This window comes from Diceros bicornis (assembly GCF_020826845.1).
Source record: "Diceros bicornis minor isolate mBicDic1 chromosome 30 unlocalized genomic scaffold, mDicBic1.mat.cur SUPER_30_unloc_1, whole genome shotgun sequence".
Classification (NCBI taxonomy): Eukaryota; Metazoa; Chordata; class Mammalia; order Perissodactyla; family Rhinocerotidae; genus Diceros; species Diceros bicornis.
In genome coordinates, this window is record NW_026690899.1 from 2384589 (window position 1) to 2402824 (window position 18236).

General features: G+C 43.1%; 1 long non-coding RNA gene across 2 annotated transcripts; it reads right to left on the reverse strand.

Annotated features, from left to right (window-relative positions):
- Positions 1-8099: 8099 nt before the first annotated feature.
- Positions 8100-9827, reverse strand: LOC131402087 (uncharacterized). Of its 2 annotated transcripts, none has more exons than XR_009218259.1 (3): positions 9615-9827; positions 8568-8689; positions 8100-8240 (listed from the first exon to the last, which is right to left on the reverse strand). It is a non-coding gene; the product is annotated as an uncharacterized LOC131402087 (long non-coding RNA). The 2 variants fall into 2 exon arrangements; XR_009218258.1 differs by lacking the exon at positions 8100-8240 and adding an exon at positions 8435-8466.
- Between the last annotated feature and the right edge of the window lie 8409 nt (positions 9828-18236).

The following is an 18236-nucleotide window of genomic DNA, read 5'->3' on the forward strand; positions in this document are numbered from 1 at the left end:
TTAAACTACACCTAATAGAATCAGAAAATGAAGAATAAATGAAGCCTCAATTCAGCAGAATGAGGGAAATAATAAAAATTAGAGCAGAAATAAATGAAATAGAGACTAAAAAAACTGTAGAAAGGATCAATGAAACAAAGAGCTGGATCTTTGAGAAGACTGAAACAAAATTGACAGACCCTTAGCTAGACTCACTAAGAAAAAAAGAGACAAGGCTGAAAGACATAAAATTAGAAATGAAAGAGGAGAAACTACAACAGATACCACAGAAATCCAAAGGACAATAAGAGAATACACTGAACAACTTATATGCCACCAAATTGGATAACCTAAAAGAAATAGATAAATTCTTAGATTCACACAACCTCCCAAAACTCAATCAAGAAGAAATAGAGAAAATGAACAGACCAATCACATGTAAAGAGAACGAAATGGTCATCAAAAACCTCCCTAATAACAAAAGTCCAGGACCAGATGTCTTCTCTGGAGAATTCTACCAAATATTCAAACAAGAATTAATACCTATGCTTCTCAAACTATTCCAAACAGTTGAAGAAGATGGAACACTTCCTAATTCATTCTATGAGGCTAACATCACCATGACAGCAAAAGCAGGCAAGGATAGCACAAAGAAGGAATATTACAGGCCAGTATCACTGATGAACACAGATGCAAAAATCCTCAACTAAATATCAGCAAATCGAACACAGCAATATATTAAAAGGATCATATACCATGATCAAGTGGAATATATACCAGGGATGCAGGGATGGTTCAACATTCGCAAATGAATCAGTGTGATACACCACATTAACAAAATGAGGAAGAAAAATCACATGATCCTCTCCACAGATGCAGAGAAAGGATTTGACAAGATGCAACATCCATTTATGATAAAAACTCTCAATAAAATGGGTATAGAAGGAACGTACCTCAACACAATAAAGGCCATATATCACAAACCCACAGCTAACTTCATACTTAATGGTGAAAAATTTAAAGCCATTACTCTGAGAACAAGAAGAAGACAAAGGTGCCCACTCTCGCCACTCCCATTCAACATAGTACTGGAGGTTTTGGCCAGAGCAATTAGGCTGGAAAAAGAAATAAAAGGAATCCAATTTGGAAAGGAAGAAATGAAACTCTTGCTGTTTGCAGATGACATGATTGTAAATATAGAAAACCCTAAAGAATCCATCAGAAAACTATTAGAAATAATCAACAACTACAGCAAAGTTGCAGTGTACAAAATCAACTTACAAAAATCAGTTGCATTTCTATACTCTAATAATGAACTAACAGAAAGATAACTCAAGAATACAATCCCATTTACAATTGCAACAAAAACAGAAAAGTGTCTAGGGATAAATTTAACCAAAGAGGTTAATGACCTATACAATGAAAACTATAAGACATTATTGCAAGAAATCAGTGATGACCTGAAGTAATGGGAAGATATTCCATGCACATGGATTGGAAGAATAAACACAGTTAAAATGTCCATATTACCTAAAGTAATCTACAGATTCAATGCAATCCCCATCAGAATCCCAATGACATTCTTCATAGAAATAGAACACAGAATCCTAAAATGTATACAGAATAACAAAAGACCTTGAACAGGCAAAGCAATCCTGAGAAGAAAGAACAAAGCAAGAGGCATCACAATCCTAACTTGAAAATATATTACATAGCTACAGTAATCAAAATGGCATGGTGTTGGCACAAAAGCAGACTCATAGATCAATGGAACAGAACTGAAAGCCCAGAAAGAAAACCACACATCTGTGATCAGTTAATCTCTGACATAGGAGCCAAGATCATACAATGGAGAAAGGAATGTCTCTTCAATAAATGCTGTTGGGAAAACTGGACAGCCACATGAAAAGAATGAAAGTACATCATTATCGTCCACCATACACAAAAATTAACTTGAAATGGATAAAAGACTTGACTCTAACACTTGATACCATAAAACTCCTAGAAGAAAATATACGCAGTGCAGTCTTTGACATCGGTCTTAGCAGCATCTTTTCCAATACCATGTCTACTCAGGCAAGAGAAAGAAAAGAAAAAATATATAAATGGGACTACATGAGACTAAACGGCTTCTGCAAGGCAAAGGAAACGATGAACAAAATGAAAAGACAGGGCTGGCCACGTGGCTAAGTGGTTAAGTGCACACGAACATCTACTGGCGGCCCACGTGGCTAAGTGGTTAAGTGCACAAGAACCTTTACTGGCAGCCTATGTTCGGATCCCGGACGCTCACAGACGCACCTCTTGTCTGGCCATGCTGAGGCCGTGTCCCCCATACAGCAACTAGAAGGATGTGCAACTATGACATACAACTATCCACAGGGACTTTGGGGAAAAAAAAAAGGAGGAGGATTGGCAATAGATGTTAGCTCAGAGCCGGTCTTCCTCAGAAAAAAAGAGAAGGATTAGCACAGATGTTAACACAGTGCTGCTCTTCCTCACAAAAACAAAAAACAAAAAACGAAAAGACAATCCACCAACTGGGAGAAAATATTTGTAAATCATATATCTGACAAGGTGTTAATCTCAAAAATATATAAACAACTCATACAACCCAACAACAAAAAGCAGATAATCTAATCTAAAAATCAGCAGAGGATATGAACAGACATTTTTCCAAAGAAGATATACAGAAGCCCAACAGGCACATGAAAAGATGTATAACATCACTAACTATTAGGGATATTCAAATCAAAACTACAATGAGAGATCACCTTACACCTGTCAGAAAGGCTATAACTCCCAAGAGAAAAAATAACAAATGTTGGAGAGGATAAGGAGAAAATGTCATCCTCACACACTGCTGGTGGGAATGCAAACTGGTGCAGCCACCAGGGAAAACAGTATGGAGATTTCTCAAAAAATTAAAAATAGAAATACCATACCTTCCAGCTATCCCACTACTGGGTATTTATCCAAAGAAACTGAAATCAACAATTCAAAGAGATTTATGCACCCCTGTGTTCACTGCGGCATTATTCACAATAACCAAGACATGGAAGCAATCCAAGTACACTGCTACAGATGAACAGATAAAGAAGATGTGGTATGTATTATATACAATGGAACACAACTCAGCCAGAAAAAAGAGACAAGATCGTCCTGTTTGCAACAACCTGGATGGACCTTGAGGGTATGATGATAAGCGAGATAAGCCAGACAAAGACAAATAGCATTATTTCACTCCTAGATAAACATACACAGGGATAAAGAGAACAGATTAGTGGTTACCAGAGGGGAAGGGGGCTGGGTGTTGAGTGAGAGAGTTAAAGGGGCACATATGCATGGTGATGGATAAAAGTTAGACTACCGCTGGTAAGCACGATGCAGTCTATACAGAAATTCACAAATAATAATGAACACCCGAAATTACACCATGTTAAAATCCTTTATAATTTCAATAGAATAATTAAAAAAGAAAAAAAATAATTCATTCCTCTTTATTGTTGAGTAGTATCCCACTGTGGGGATATACCACACTTTGTGTATCCGTTCACAAGTAGATGGACATTTGGGTTGTTTTCCATTTTTATCTACTATAAATAGGTTGTTATCAACATGTGTGTAGAAGTCTGTGTATAGAAATATGTGTTTATTTCCCTTAGATGGATTCCTAGGAGAGGAATGGCTGGGTAGACGTATGTAATTATTAAAGACGCATCCAAGCTATTTTTGACCAGCACTCGATGAGAGTTTCAGTGACTTGACATCTTCAACAACACTTGCTATAGTCAGTCTTTTTAATTTTAGCCACTCTTAAGTGTGGTGGAATCTCATGATGACTGTCACTTACATTTCCCCAATGACTCATGTGGAGGAGGAGAAGGCAAGCCATGCACAGACTGAGAAAACATCTGCAAAACATATCCCTAGAAATGGACATGTATTTATCATATATAAAGAGCTCTTACAACACAATAGTAAGAAGACAAGCAACACGTCATGTCTTACCAAGACAGAGCAGATCAGGCCTGTGTTGAGCACCAGGAGTCCCGCCAAGCAGATAAGGATGAGGGCCCAGAAAGGGAGGTCTGGGGAGACATGTGGTGGGGTGAGCCACGTCCTGTCATTGCCCCAGGGCTCCTGGTTACCCCACTGTGCCTCAACCCTCCTTGACAATGGTTGGCCAACTTTCCTCATCATCCAAGAGCCTGTGTGCATGGTTCTCTTAGATGAGGCACAGCATCAAGATACTCGCCCCCTACCATGGGTTGGGGCTTCCTGCAGGTTTACCAGGCTTCTCAGTCAGGGCATCATCTCTGTTGGGAGAATACTATGGAAGTGAATGAAATGGAGAATGCATGTGAGTGTGTTTCACTCTTTTTAATAAAACATTTTAGACACAAGAAAATAAAGGGAACAGTCTCATAAACATCCATCATCTAGATTAACAATGTATATTCTATCTAATTAAAACAATATTGCATCAGTGTATAAATTATTAACACTTGCCACCCTTGTTTCATCCCATGTTTTCAATGAATTATTAAAGTTAAGTAGAAATCATCATGTTTCACCCCATTTTAGTTTCCATCTCTAAAAAGTGAGCATACTTTGCTACAAAATACAAGACCATTATCACAGAACAAAAGTGTAATAAATTAAACCAAATTCATACCTCTGGGCACAGAGGACTGAATTTGGGCTGGGCTTTCTTATTACAGCCGGGGGCAGAATGGGTCATCACAGTTGGCAAGCCTATGGGCTCTCTCTAAATTTGTAAAATCCAACTCAAAAGTGTTCTTCCGTGCCTAGAAACACATCAATCCCTTCTCCTTCATCTATTTGCTTAATATTCATTTTCTAGGATTAACCTACAATGTAATTTCCTGCAGGAAGTCTTCCCTGATTTCCGCCTGCAAGTATGAGTTTGTTCACATCAAATAATTGAGAAGTTTCAAATCTCTATTCTTGTTATTCCCAGCTACAAGATAAACTCCAGGAGGGTAGGACACACAGCACCCAGTGGGCATGGGGGAGGGGTGCATGTCCCCCTACATGTACCTCTACCCAGACAAACTCTTAGAGGTGTGCTGTCTGATATGGAGCAGCTACAAGTATATTTTGAATTAAAATTAATTTTAGTTAAATAAAATAAAAATTCTAGTACCTCAGTAACATTAAAAATCAGTAACAATAAAGACCAGTCACAATACCATCTTTCGAGTACTCAACAGCCACATGCAGCTGTGCACTGGAGAGCACAGATATAGAACTTTCCACCACTGCAGAAAGGTCTAGCGCATTGGTGATCATCTAGAGCGGGACTTGGCAAACTATAGCCTGTGGATCAGAAACTACCTCCAAACTCAAACCTGTGACTCTGCTTCACACACAGCTAGAGGCCCTCACTGACCATCTGGCCCAGTTGCTGTCAGTGCAGAGATAAGGAAACAAAAGTCCAGAGAGGGGAGGTGACTAGCTTTAGGTCACAGACCTGTCTAGGAGAAGGTGAGGGCCTCCTATATTACAGGGGTTTCCTTTTCCTTTTATACAACTTATAGGTGTATAAAAAATCTCAATGGTGGGTAAACACTGGGGGACTATGCCACCTCCTCTCAGCCTGATAAAGTTCAATGCTGTCTAAGCCCCAGGCATCCAGTGTCCCCAGAAAGGCCTCACTTTCTTTCCCAATGACCAGGGAGCCGTATCATCCCCAAGGATACTCTTCCTGTCCAGGGTCAAGTTCTGCAGCTGGGTCCATTCTGGGTCAGCCACAGGAATTCCTCATGGATGGCAACACTGTCCAGTCTCTGTGCCAAGGTGGCAAGGTACAGAGGGAGTCTGCTCCATTGTGGTTACTGTGGGGGACAGACCTGGAAGGGCACAAGGGATGAAAAAGTGTGTCTGGAATTCTACCCTGATTTTAGATTCCCTGCTTCAGGGTCTTGTCCAAGAGAACTTTCTGCAATAATGTAAACATTTGTCTGCAATACCATATACACTCATTATTAGCCTCATGTTGTTATCAAGCACTTAAAATGTGGCTAGTGTGTGTGAGTGAGGAACAGAATTTCTCACATAATTTCATTTAAAGTAATTAATTTATAAATAAATAACCACAGGGAGAACATTTCTGAAACTTTGGAGTAAGGACTTCTGCAAATGCATAAAAACAATGAGAACACTGGTAAAAATTGTCAAAATCAACTTTTCAGAAGTCTAGAAATTAATCAACGGCTTGTAAGAATCTGAGGAGGGTTTAGTGAAGAAACATGGTGGAATCTTGATAAAGGGAGCCAACTTTGTGGCACTATAACTTGCACTATCCCATCCTGCTCTTACAATATCCCCCATAACTTTGAAAACTGTCATTCTCAGAACTATAGTGGCTGAGACAACCAGCAGCCAAGCAGCCATAATGGGTTTGGAGCTCTGAAAAGACCCATCCCCACCGAACCGTCACTAGCTGACCTGCCTGGCAGCTCCCTGAAAAAGCCCCATGTTCAGGGCTTGTAGTTACTTGACTCAGAGCTTGCCCAGGGAGGAAAGTCCGACCCCAGGGCACTTGCTAAAAACAATCAGGGCTAATTGTTTTCTGTTGTAGTTGCCTGAGGGAGTGATACCAGCTGAGGCAGGCAAGAGGTGAGACAAATCTTAGAAGAAAAATTGGGAGAATGAGATGTCCACAGGGGCCTTTGAAAAGCTGCAGTGTATTTGCGGGCATCTAGAAGGCCACAAGGGCTCAGGGCTGTGGCATGCCTGGGAAAGACTTGAGAACATCTTAATCTCTCACCTCTAGTTGAAGGGTTGGCTTAATATCTGAAAACTTGATTATGTAATTAATAGAATAAAGGCCAATAACACGCAATCTCAACCACATATACAGAAAAGAATTTGACAAAATACAATGCCCTTCATGTCAAAAAAAGTAAACACTCAACTAATTAGGAATAGAAGAAAACTTTCTCAACCTATAAACAGCATCGATGAAAAACCCACGGCTAACACAATATTCAATGGTGAAACACTGAAAATTTCCCCCTAAGACCAGGGACAAGACAATGATGTCTTGCCTTATCTCATATGTTAATCACAGGTACTAGAGGTTCTAATGAGGGCAAATAGGCAAGAAAAAGGAATAAAAGAAACTCAGATTGGAAGGGAAGAGGTAAAACTATTTGTTTTGCAGAGAAGAAGATATTCTATATAGAAAAATCTAAAAAATACACTCCTCCCCACACACAATATGTGAACCATATCGTTATAGGTGTATAAAAAATTTAAATTGCCCCATGTGCTTAGTGGCTCCACTACTGGAGAACACAGTTAGACTGCTGATATTTGTTGAAAGTCTCCAGAAGAGGAAGAGGAGGAGGATGCTGGAGGTTGGTGGCCCCAAATGTTAATGCTTTTCTCATTCCCCAAAAACTTATGGAAGGAGATGGTAGGATTAGCTGACAGGGATGTGGGGCAGAATGGGCACCATGTCGGTGACATCCAGATCAAGGATGTTTCACTTGAGCTCAGAGTCATCAGCCAGCAGCTCAGCCAATGCTTCCAATCTCCTCAATCTACATCAAGTCGGTGACCAGGCAGGAGTGGAATATGTCTCACATCTGGCTGCCCATGTAGAGCTTGGTGACCTAGAACAAACGCGAGGGAGAGTGGGTGAGATGGAGGTCTCCTGGGGATGCAGGGCGCCACTGGAGCCAGTGAAAGATCACAGACCTTGGGGCAAGTGAGACCTGAATTCAAATCCTGGCTCTACCCCTTACTCACTGTGTGACCCTAGGCACAATACTCCCCTTTCTGAGCTTCAGTTTACCCATGTGAGAAATGGGGATGGCAGCTAGGACATCACCTCTGGACACTGAGAGAAGCCAGACATGCAGGGAAAGTGAACGGGTGGGTGAAACAATCACATAACTGATGTAAGTCAGGCAGAGGAATGATGCCGCCCTCAGGGCAAGGGGAGACGGGAGAGGGGAGACCCCACCTGGTCCTGGGTGTCTCTCGGCAGGGCAGTGTACTCCGAGGATCTGGGCTTCAGGTTGCTGAGGTTCCCGACGATGATGCGGAAATGTAGCTGGTGCTCTCTCTGGACGGATAAACTCTGGGATGCAGAGCCTGAAGCCACCGAGAGGAAGAGCAGATAGGTGGAGACTCTCCGCTCCCAGCACAGAGGCATGGTGGCCCACGGGGTCAGGGTGGTGGGTGCAGACGGTGTCACACTGGTGGCTGCCCCATCCTTCTCAGGCCTGGGGAGAGAGGGATGTGGGGACTCTAGAGAGAGGTCCTGAAACCTCTGGGGGTGGGGACCAGAACTGGAAGAAAGAAATGGGAGGACAGTGGGGAGACAAAGAGGGGTGGTCACAACAGTGGTCATTAGGGGGCAAATGCTGAGGGGAGGGTCTCACCTGAGTGAGACCAGTCTGCAACTCGAGTAGAAGGAACCCAGGATGCTCCTCTTGAACAAGGATCCAGCTGGGGAGGAAGGAGGAGGAGGAGGAGCATGAGGGAGGGGGGTTAGGGGAGGGGTTCAGTGGGATTTAACCCAGCAGGAGCTGCTGGGACCAGGGTCTCACCAGGCTCTGCAGGACCCTCTCAATGGAGTTGAACGTGGCTGAGCCATTGCTCCTGTCTGAATAATACCAGAGGGTGGAGATGGGGAAGGTGACTGTGAGGGTCTTCAGGTTGTGCCCCAAAGCTGCAAGACAAGAGGGAGAGCGATGGCCATCTCTGAGAGCTGGCCTGAGACCAGACAATAGTCCTGCACACATTATCATCTGTCAACTTCTCTCAAGGTGGCACCACCACCCACCCGTGTCGTCACCCAAGTCAGAACCAGCATATCTGCTCAGCTCCTCTTCCCTCCAAGTAACACCCATTCACCTTGCACACTGGTCCTCACATATACTCCATCTCTTTCCCAGCTCAGGTCTTAACTTCTTTCACCCGGACCAACACCCCAGCAGGCTCACTGGATGCTCTCTCAAAAGGATGTTCTACATGGACAACTAGAACAATCTTTCTGAAATGAATACCTCACTAGGGCCACCACTGCTCTAGTACCACCAGTGACTCCCTATGGCCTTCAGTGTTTAGTTCAACCTTATTGACCTGGCACTCAAGGCTCTACTCAATCTGGCTCCTGCTGACCTTTCAGTATCATTTCATCCATCTACTGCGGTTTAAACTTCATGCTTCATGCAACCCAAATTCGTTTCTATTCTCCCCTTACGGCATGTTGTTTCTGGCTGGAGCCTTTGCTCATGGTATCGTCTCTGCCAGGAAAACCCTTCATCCTCTATTTGCCAGAGTCCCTCCTATTCATTCTTAAAGACTCCATTCTGGTGAAACTTTCTCTAGCAAGCTCTTCCCCTCCAAATTATGCCAGCTGCCTCTCCCCGAAACATCCCACATTGTATTATAATGGTGTGTTAATTTCACAAGACTAGGGACTCTCTGAGGGCTGGCCTTAGACTGAATCGTTGGTATAATCTTTGTGATCAGCATGATTGCCCTCAAACCAGAATTTCACACCCTGGCTTCCCAGCTCCTGCATCACAACTGGCTGGTGGAGGATTGGGGCCGGAGAACTTCTCTTGGGAAGGAAAAGGGGCCCCCGATACCTGTGGTGGCTTCTGGTAGCACAGGTGATGATCCAGTATGCAGGCACGTGGTGGCTGGCTCGGGAGCTGTGGCGAGGGCTCTCTTCAGGGAGGGATAGAGTGGGAGGAGCCCCCAAGTTCACCCGGGCTCCAGCAGTGGCTGTCCCAGGACCACCATTCACAGATGAAGCATAAATGAGGGTGAGGGGACGGGTGACTGTGTGAGTAGAGGGATGAGCAAGCCTGTGGATGAGAGGAGCCCAAGAGAGATAGATAGGTGAACAAGAGAGACTGAACTCGGAGGAGAGACAGATGGACGGGCAGAAAACTGGACAGACGGATGGGATACGTGGAAAAGGAGGACCAAGGGCGTCGTTTTAGCAGAATTAAAGTGTAAACACGTGGGGTCAGAATGTGTGGAGAACATGTCTGTGTCTAAGGCTTTCTCACCCTGGGCTGGGACTCTCCACCAGAACCCGGGAGGGAGAGAAGGGATGAATTAGGGCCCTTCCATATCCTTCCCTCACCAAGGACAGCAGGTGTAGGAGAACATGTGCTCCTCAACCCCAAATGCGGACGGGACCCAGGAGATCAGGGCCAGAAATACTCACTGGTTGTAGTTGGGGCCAGGGCTCCATAGGTGTAACCTGTGGAGAGAAGGCAAGACGAGCTGAGCAAGAGTTGGGGTGAACATAAAGGATTAAGGAGAGGGAGGATGTAGGGACCTTTGTGGGAAAAGCAGAGAGGAAAGCAGAGGGGAAGAGGGGAGAGTTGTTCAAGGGTGAGGCAACGAGATGGAAGGTGGCTGGACCCTGTGATCACACAGTGATGAGAAGTCTGAACCCAGACCGGGTGGATAGAGAGATGGATCATAGCTCACTTTAGAGCAAAGGAGGTAACACAGAACTCCGACTGGGAGAGACAGCATGGCTGTAGCACAGCCCCTCACCACTGATGTAGAGGCTGTCCCCGTCCAGAGTGAAGGAGCCCAGGTGGGAGACGCCTTGGGTCTCATGGCTCAACTCCCAGTAGAGTCACTCTCTGTCCAGCCCGGGAACTGCGGGGGTCAGAGTGGAAGGTGCAGATGATGTCCACCCCAGTGACTGCCCCACCCTTCTCAAGCCTGGGGGAGTAAGAACATAGGGATGTGGAATACTGAGCAGGGGGCCTTCTGGGTGCGGAAGGCGAGAGAGGGGAAGGGAGGAGGCTGAGGGAGATGCTGAAGGGGCTGCTCTGATGTTTGCAGGGGTTCTCCTAGGTGTCTCCCGTGTGAGACAACACCCTCACAAGTAAGGCCTGACTTCCTTTAGGATGTGGAGGGGGGCATGTGAGTGGCAAAGAGGGGTGAACACACAGATCTGTGCGAGGGGGCACCTGCAGGTCTGTTCGGACAGCAGCGAGGAGCACAGTCAGTGCCCTGTGCCATCTGACACATGCAGGCAAGAAAGTACCGTTACATTCTCTCGGTTCTACACTCCAAGGTCTTTTCTTTTACTTATTTCTTGCTCCACAGCCATCAGCCAGGCGTAGGGAACAATCATCTTATTCCTAATCTTATTCCCAGCACCTCCCATCTTGCCTCTTAAGTCTTCATTCTTAACGATGAAGTCCATTTTAACCCCCGTGTTTAGACCAAACACTAATTACATCATCCTTCTACTCGCATCTCTCCAGAGTCTTCCCACTGGTCTTAGAACAGAGTCCCAAGTCACTCCTGACCTGGTCCAGCCTGTCCCCCTCGCTGGTCTGGCTCACACCTCTCCCCCTGTGTTGACTCAGCTCAGCCATCCCTCTTCTCAGTTCATGGACACACCACGCTCTCTGCTTCAGTGTCTCCTCATGCGGGTCCCTCTGCCTGAAACACTTTCTTGAACACACTCCCACACACTCACTCCAGTCTAACCCTCCAACTAGCTAAATCCAGTCCCAACTCTAGCTCTCAAGCTAAATATCAGTCCTTCTCAAGAGGCCTTCCCTGCCCCCTCAAGTTGAGTCCCCTTGTGCCAAACTCTCACATCACTCTCATCATTAACTGTCTAAAATCCAAATTCCCAAATACAATATAAATTCCATGGAGGTGGGACAAGGTCTCTCTGGTTCTCCAGGTCACCATGCATGTGGCCCAGTGCCTGGCTCATGAGATGAGGAACCATCCCGGTTTGTCTAGGACTGCCCTGGTTTGAAGACTAAACGTCCTGTGTCCTTGAAAAACCCTCTGTCCTGAATAAATGAGGATGGTTGGTCACCATAAATTATACACTCAGAGACTAGCTATTGCATGACAAGCACAAATTCCCCTCAAGATCGTCACAAGAAAGCTAGAATGAAAAAGGCACACACACACAAAATTAGTAGAAGCCAACAACTAAATACAAAATTACTTAACAAGATTCTCTGCAACGTGAATCACCAGACCATTATTTTAGAAAAGTTTCAAGAAACAAAGTTAATTCCCTTTAGAAGGCAAGGTGGTGAGGACAGTCTTTTTGGAGACTATTGCCCTTCCCTTCAATCTACAGTGTTCCTTGGTATTCCTCCAAATGATTTGAAATGTCATAAAGAAATAAATGCTCAAAATGTATCTGTATTTAAAATACAGATGTATCTGTATTTAAAAATGTATCTGTATTTAAAAATTTTTAAATTTTTTATTAATACAAAGAAGTTCAAATTATCTTTTTCCCTGAATGTTCCTCTATTTCAAATTTTTGTGGAGGATTTACAGGATTTTAGAAGTCAAAGTGAATGGTTCTGAGGAATGTTGCTGAGTATCCCTGCTAATATTTCATGGGATGTCTTCTAATACTACATACACACGCAAAACATTTTTGTGTTTATAATATATATAAATCCTGACTTTTGAGTATTATGCAATGCAAGTAAATCTATATTTTCTACTATAATCCACATTTGCAGTTATTTACGTTTCTTTCATATGTTCTTATTTGCATATAACTCTACTTACTGAAATATTTACCACACAGAACCACACACAGTTTACCATCTTTCCCTTGAATATAATCCATCAAACATCAATAATTTTTCTCAAGATACCTTCACTCTCAGTGAGTCCATGTGGTGACAACCCGAGCCCAGGATACCCCACTGGCAGGTCTTCTGCACAGTGGAGGCTGCCGGAACCTCTTGGTACCAGGTCCACAGGGTACTCACCTGGTCACACAGAAATCCATGGATCAGCGAGGACAGGTGGACCCTGAGCCCGGTTTCACCTCAAACTTGAGCTCCACGGATGCTTTTCGTGTCTGAGGGGGGAAAAAAAAGGGCAAACAAGTTTTTGAGGCCTTTTATAGGGTGTTGGATGGAAAGGCCACCCCATTCACTCTTCTTTTTTTGTATTTACTGATTTAACTGTAACTGTTGGCTGTGACTGGATTTTCCCGATTCCTATCCAGCCACCTGCTGCTCCCCGAGATGGGAGAAAGTAGCTTCGTGCTGTGTGCACTTGAGTCACTCAACTCACTTGGCTGGACAGAGATGTTTTGGTGATTATGGACCCTTTAAATAAGTTTGTCATTTAGAGACCCTGTAAGTGACTCGCTGAATTGTCAACAATTTCCACACTTCATTCAGGGCTCCGGAGATTTTCAGGCCCTGAAGCAGGTTTCCCAACCTCGGCACCACTGACATCTGGGACTGGGCAATTCTGTGTCGGGCCGTCCTGGGCCCTGGAGGATGCTGAGCAGCATCCCTGCCTCCTCCTCTAGACGCCAGGAGCGCCCCCATTTATAACAACCCGAACACCTCCTGCAGACGCGGATAAGCCCCCTGGGGACAAAATCACAGGGAGGACGGTGACGGGGACTCTGAGGAGGGGACAGCGGCGCCCGGACCCAGGAGGAACAGCAGCCTCGGGGGCCCTGAGCGAACAGCCCGGGGGAAATGTAGCTGTGGGGAGACAGAGAGACGCCGGGCCCTGACGCGGCTGCCCGCGGCCCAGGCGCCTCCCTGGACCCCGACCCAAGCCAGGACAGTCCGCCGCTCAATGAGGCCCGTCCCTGAGGGCAAACGTCCACGAGAATCCCATCCGCGCCTAGAAGACAGAACACACCGCCAAGCCCCTGGCTCCATCCACGACGCCGCCCGCGCCTCCACTTCTGGTCTCGGGCGGGCGTTCGGGGAGGACGGAAGTTCGGGGACGACGGCCGTTTGGGGGCTCTGGGTCGAGGCGGTGTGCGGGGCGGGACGGGGCCGCGCACCCCAACCTTGAGGGAGGTGTCTAGTTTCTAGAGTGAGTGCTAGGGCGGGCAGCGAGCTGGGTCAGCAACAGGGACAGGACCAGGTCTAGGGGCGGGGCTGTGTGCGGGGACCAGGCTGTGGGCGGAGCCAGGCCTGAAGGTTGTGGGCGGAGACCAGTTCCAGGGGTGGGAAGAGGCGGGGGTGTGGCTGGAATAAGTCAGGTGGACTTCACAGGGGGAGGAAATGAGCTCCAGGGGCAGGGCTGGAGGCAGAGCTTTCCGTGGACCCCTAGACTGTACAGGTAGCTGCATGTTGAACAGCTTTTCTTCATTCCTTTCCCCACCTTTACACAGACTCATAGAATGATGTGCCCATATTTTAAATTATAAATATTTTGTGCGGGTTTGCTTTACTTAATTTCGTTAAAATATTGGATCATATATTCACATTTCTCTACACCTTGCTGTCCCAAACCAGGAGATCACGATATAACGCTATTTTAATTTTAAAAACTGGTGGCAGAGAGGCCACTACGTCCTAGATACACATATAGGAAAACTTCAAAGAGTGGTGCAAAGTCAGTAAAATATTCTCACTCTACCTCTGTCTCCCAGTCCTTTTGCACAGAGATAAACATCCTTTTCTCCTCTATCCTTCCAGACATACTGTGCATATGTGGGCCTGTGTATATGTTGAAGCCCAAGAGGATGTCCCCAAGCAAAACCTGAAGCCCATGAATTGTCTCATGCGTCAGAAGTTACTGGAAAGAGATTTAAATTTCCGGTGGAAGGAGATGAACCAGTGATGAATCCAGAGGAAGACAACAAAGAAACAAGAGAAATTTCCCATATAAAAGGTGAAAGGAAAAAGTGAGACAGAAAATGTATTCATAATATCTGACGTAGCACATCTCTGGATAAGATTCATATGCTATAAAATGGTAAACACTTATTTCATAAAACAGTAGACATTGAATTTTGATTTATCCTAATTCATTAAATTGTTATATTGGGCAAGGGGAATTATGTTTTTCACATATGTAAGAACTCTTCATGCTGATTGTTTCAGAGAAGAAAGTAAGTATAAATAGTCAAAAGCTGAAAAATGAAAATGCTGTATGAGTAGCTAATTTAGAAATATAGATTTTCAACCAGAAAATTGAAGTTGTTTTTGGAACCAGAGTCAAGAGTGGGGAAGGTAGCTTTTCATTATAAGGCTTGAAGTATTATTTGAGAGATGTGCGTATAGACACACACACACAGGAGCCTGAATTTGTATTCCAAAGGGATCATCTAACTCTACAAAGAGTTTGTAAAAAGGATTCACTTTACAACAGTAGAACATATTTTGAAAACTACAGACTTCAAGCATAAAAAAAGCTGTCATCATCCCGGTGGAAAAATGAATGGGGCATCACTTTCCCACCGACATGGTGATAAACATTTTACGTACATTACTCTTGAGTATTTTCACAGCAACCCATAAGGAAGATGGTATTATTTATCTCCATTTTGCTGGTGAGGAAATTGGTGACAGCATATTGCTAAAATTTTCATATAAGTTCTCAATAGATATTGTTTTATGTTAAAATTGTTTATTGAATTTTCTTTTCATTAATAAAACGATATGTGCCATTCTTACAAATAAGCAAAGGGTGTGTAAAAACAATTTAGCAAAGCGACAGTTTTGTATCCTTTTGATATAATTAAATATAACAATCACTTTATTATTTTTCTGCTCTCTGCCTCACATCCAGGAAGATACTTCCTATCTTAAAGGCTTACTACAAAACTCAACTAAAAATCAAGTATCAGGGAATACCCATATTATGCCAGGTTCCTGAATACATGAAAAAAAAGCCATTATAACAAATTTTTGTACAAAAATCTTAGATCATTCATGTACTGATAACAACACAAGTCATGATTAGGCAAGGTATTTCTGTAGAATGACAAATATTTAAACTTTAGACATTTAGAAAGGTAGTTCATTACAGTAACTAATGTGTATAAGAAGAATTTTTTCAAACTCACTAAGTGCCAGGAAATCGTTTGACAAAATGCACTGCAACATTATTCACAATAACCAAGAGATGGAAACTACCTAATTGTGCATCCGTGGGTGAAAGGATGAAGAAAATCTGGGACATCTATACAATGGAATATTATTCAGCCTTAAAAAGGAAGGAAATCCTGTATTCAGAATTGCTTGCCTGGATCATTTCAGTAGCCATGTGCTTTCTTGCTTAGTCCCCTCTTGTCCATTCCCCAACCAGGAACCATGGTGATCCTTTTACAATGTAAGCTCCACGACTGTTAGTGGATCCCTAAAAGAGATTTTGGAGGTAGACTGCCTGGGTACCAGCTGTGTGAACTTGGACAATTATATAACCTCTAATATTCCTCATCCATAAAATAGGGGTTAATAGTATTGTCTCCATGGAATTGTCGTGAGCATTAAATGAGTGAATACATGTCAGATGCCTAGAATGTGCCTGGCACATGGTAAGGCAACATGAAAAATTTAACTGTAATTATAACTAAATTAAATATTTTGATGGCCTATTAATTAAGTTGAACCAAATGAAATTTCTAATACTTAACCAATTTGATCCATTATTATTGTTGAATAAATGATAAAACTCAGTTTAGGCAGGCTGTGTAGAGTCAAAAAGGATTGGATAAATGAAAATGTTATTACAATAAATAAGATGAAATAGATTGCTTTCCAATTTACAAGGCAGTTTCTCATACTTTGTTTCATTTAATCTCTATAGAATGCTTTTCAGGGTATTATTACCACTATCTCAGAAGGAGTAACTGCCTTACCCCAAATCACACCACATTATATAAAACAATGAGTGGAAACATCATTTCGTGTATAAATACCATATGATATTTTGTTTTCCCTTCATAATATCATCTGTCCTCTCAAGAAAGTGATGAAATAATGCTGATTCCTAGGAACTTAGTCTTAAAGAGACATAATCTCAGATGATCAACATTATGTCTTTGAAACAGGGGTGTTGCGAGAAGAAACTTGAGACCCATGATTTCTGGGAGTTCAAGTCCATGCTTAGAGTTCTGGGAAACAGTAAAAGAAGGGAAAGGGTGAATAATAGTCCAGAATGAAAAAAGTCTGACGTATATGTAACTTTATTGATCACTTCAAAATTATCTTTTTGTTTATGGTCTGTGACACCCTACTAGAATATAAATGCTCTTAGGGTAGATCACTGCTATCTTGCAGCAAGTGGCAGGAGCTGAGTAAATATTTATTAAAGAAATGAAAGAGGCCTTGAATACATCTGCTCTTTAGTCACCAGAAAACAGCCGCATAGCAGGCAAATGCCATCATTAGCAAAATTTTAAAAATCATATCCTTATTAGCTCGTAACCAGGGATTCAAGGCTCCCATTTATTTCATACTTTCTAAGTACGGAATAATTCTGGTGTATTAGGGAATGTTTCCACAGCCTCGCTGTAAAATAAAGCAAAACTTTTTGGCCCATTGACTGCTGGTTCCAGCAGGGTCCATCTCTATGCTTACCTCTAAACAATTAACTCTAGATTTGTTATCCCAACAAACAGCAATTTGGTATGGAACCTGTTTTATCAGTGTCATGCAAAAGTAGACATTTGATATGTCTTTAAGTGGTGATGTGGATAATAATGTTGATGCAGAAGAAGACAACTAAATTTTCTCTCTGGTCTTTGTCAAGTGCATCTGGGTGAAGGGTATCTTTGAGTCACCAGATTTCAGAACTCAAAAAGACTCATCCAACGCTTCATGTTACAGGTGAAGAAAACGAGGTCTAAAGAGGTTGAGAGATTTGACCAAGACTAATTCCTGGGACTAGAGAGAGATCCTCTGATACTCAGCTGGCCGCATTGCATAACACTCCAGCTCCAAACAGCCAAGAGAAGCAAGTCTGTTAATTTACAGCTTGAAATGATTCCCCTTCACGTTTTTACTTTCTCTCTCTTAGATGCCTGCTCTGCCCTGACAAGGAATTTATCTGATGTTTACGCTACACTTAAGAAGAGGAAAATGCTCCTGGCAAACGCTATTGTGATTCAGTGTGATATTGGAGAGCCCAGTCATGAAAAAACGAGAATCAACAGAATAAGAGGTAAATAATATTAGAGAAGAAGAGAAAATCTATTATTTTAGTGGGAAATAACTTACAAAGTTTAGAACTGGTAAATAAGTGCAGTAATGTTAAAGGAAGCTAGATTTCTATATGAAACATCAAAAATACTGTTATATGAGTAAGAATTAGTTTAAACATGTAAGTAATTATTCCATTCCTAAGAGCAATGAATTATTTAAGATGAGTAGTTAAAATAATTGGAACTACACATTAGTTATATGAAGAAGATTATAAAGAGATACAAAGCATGTAAAAGCTCAGATTAAATGGAGAGATATACTATACTTGTGACT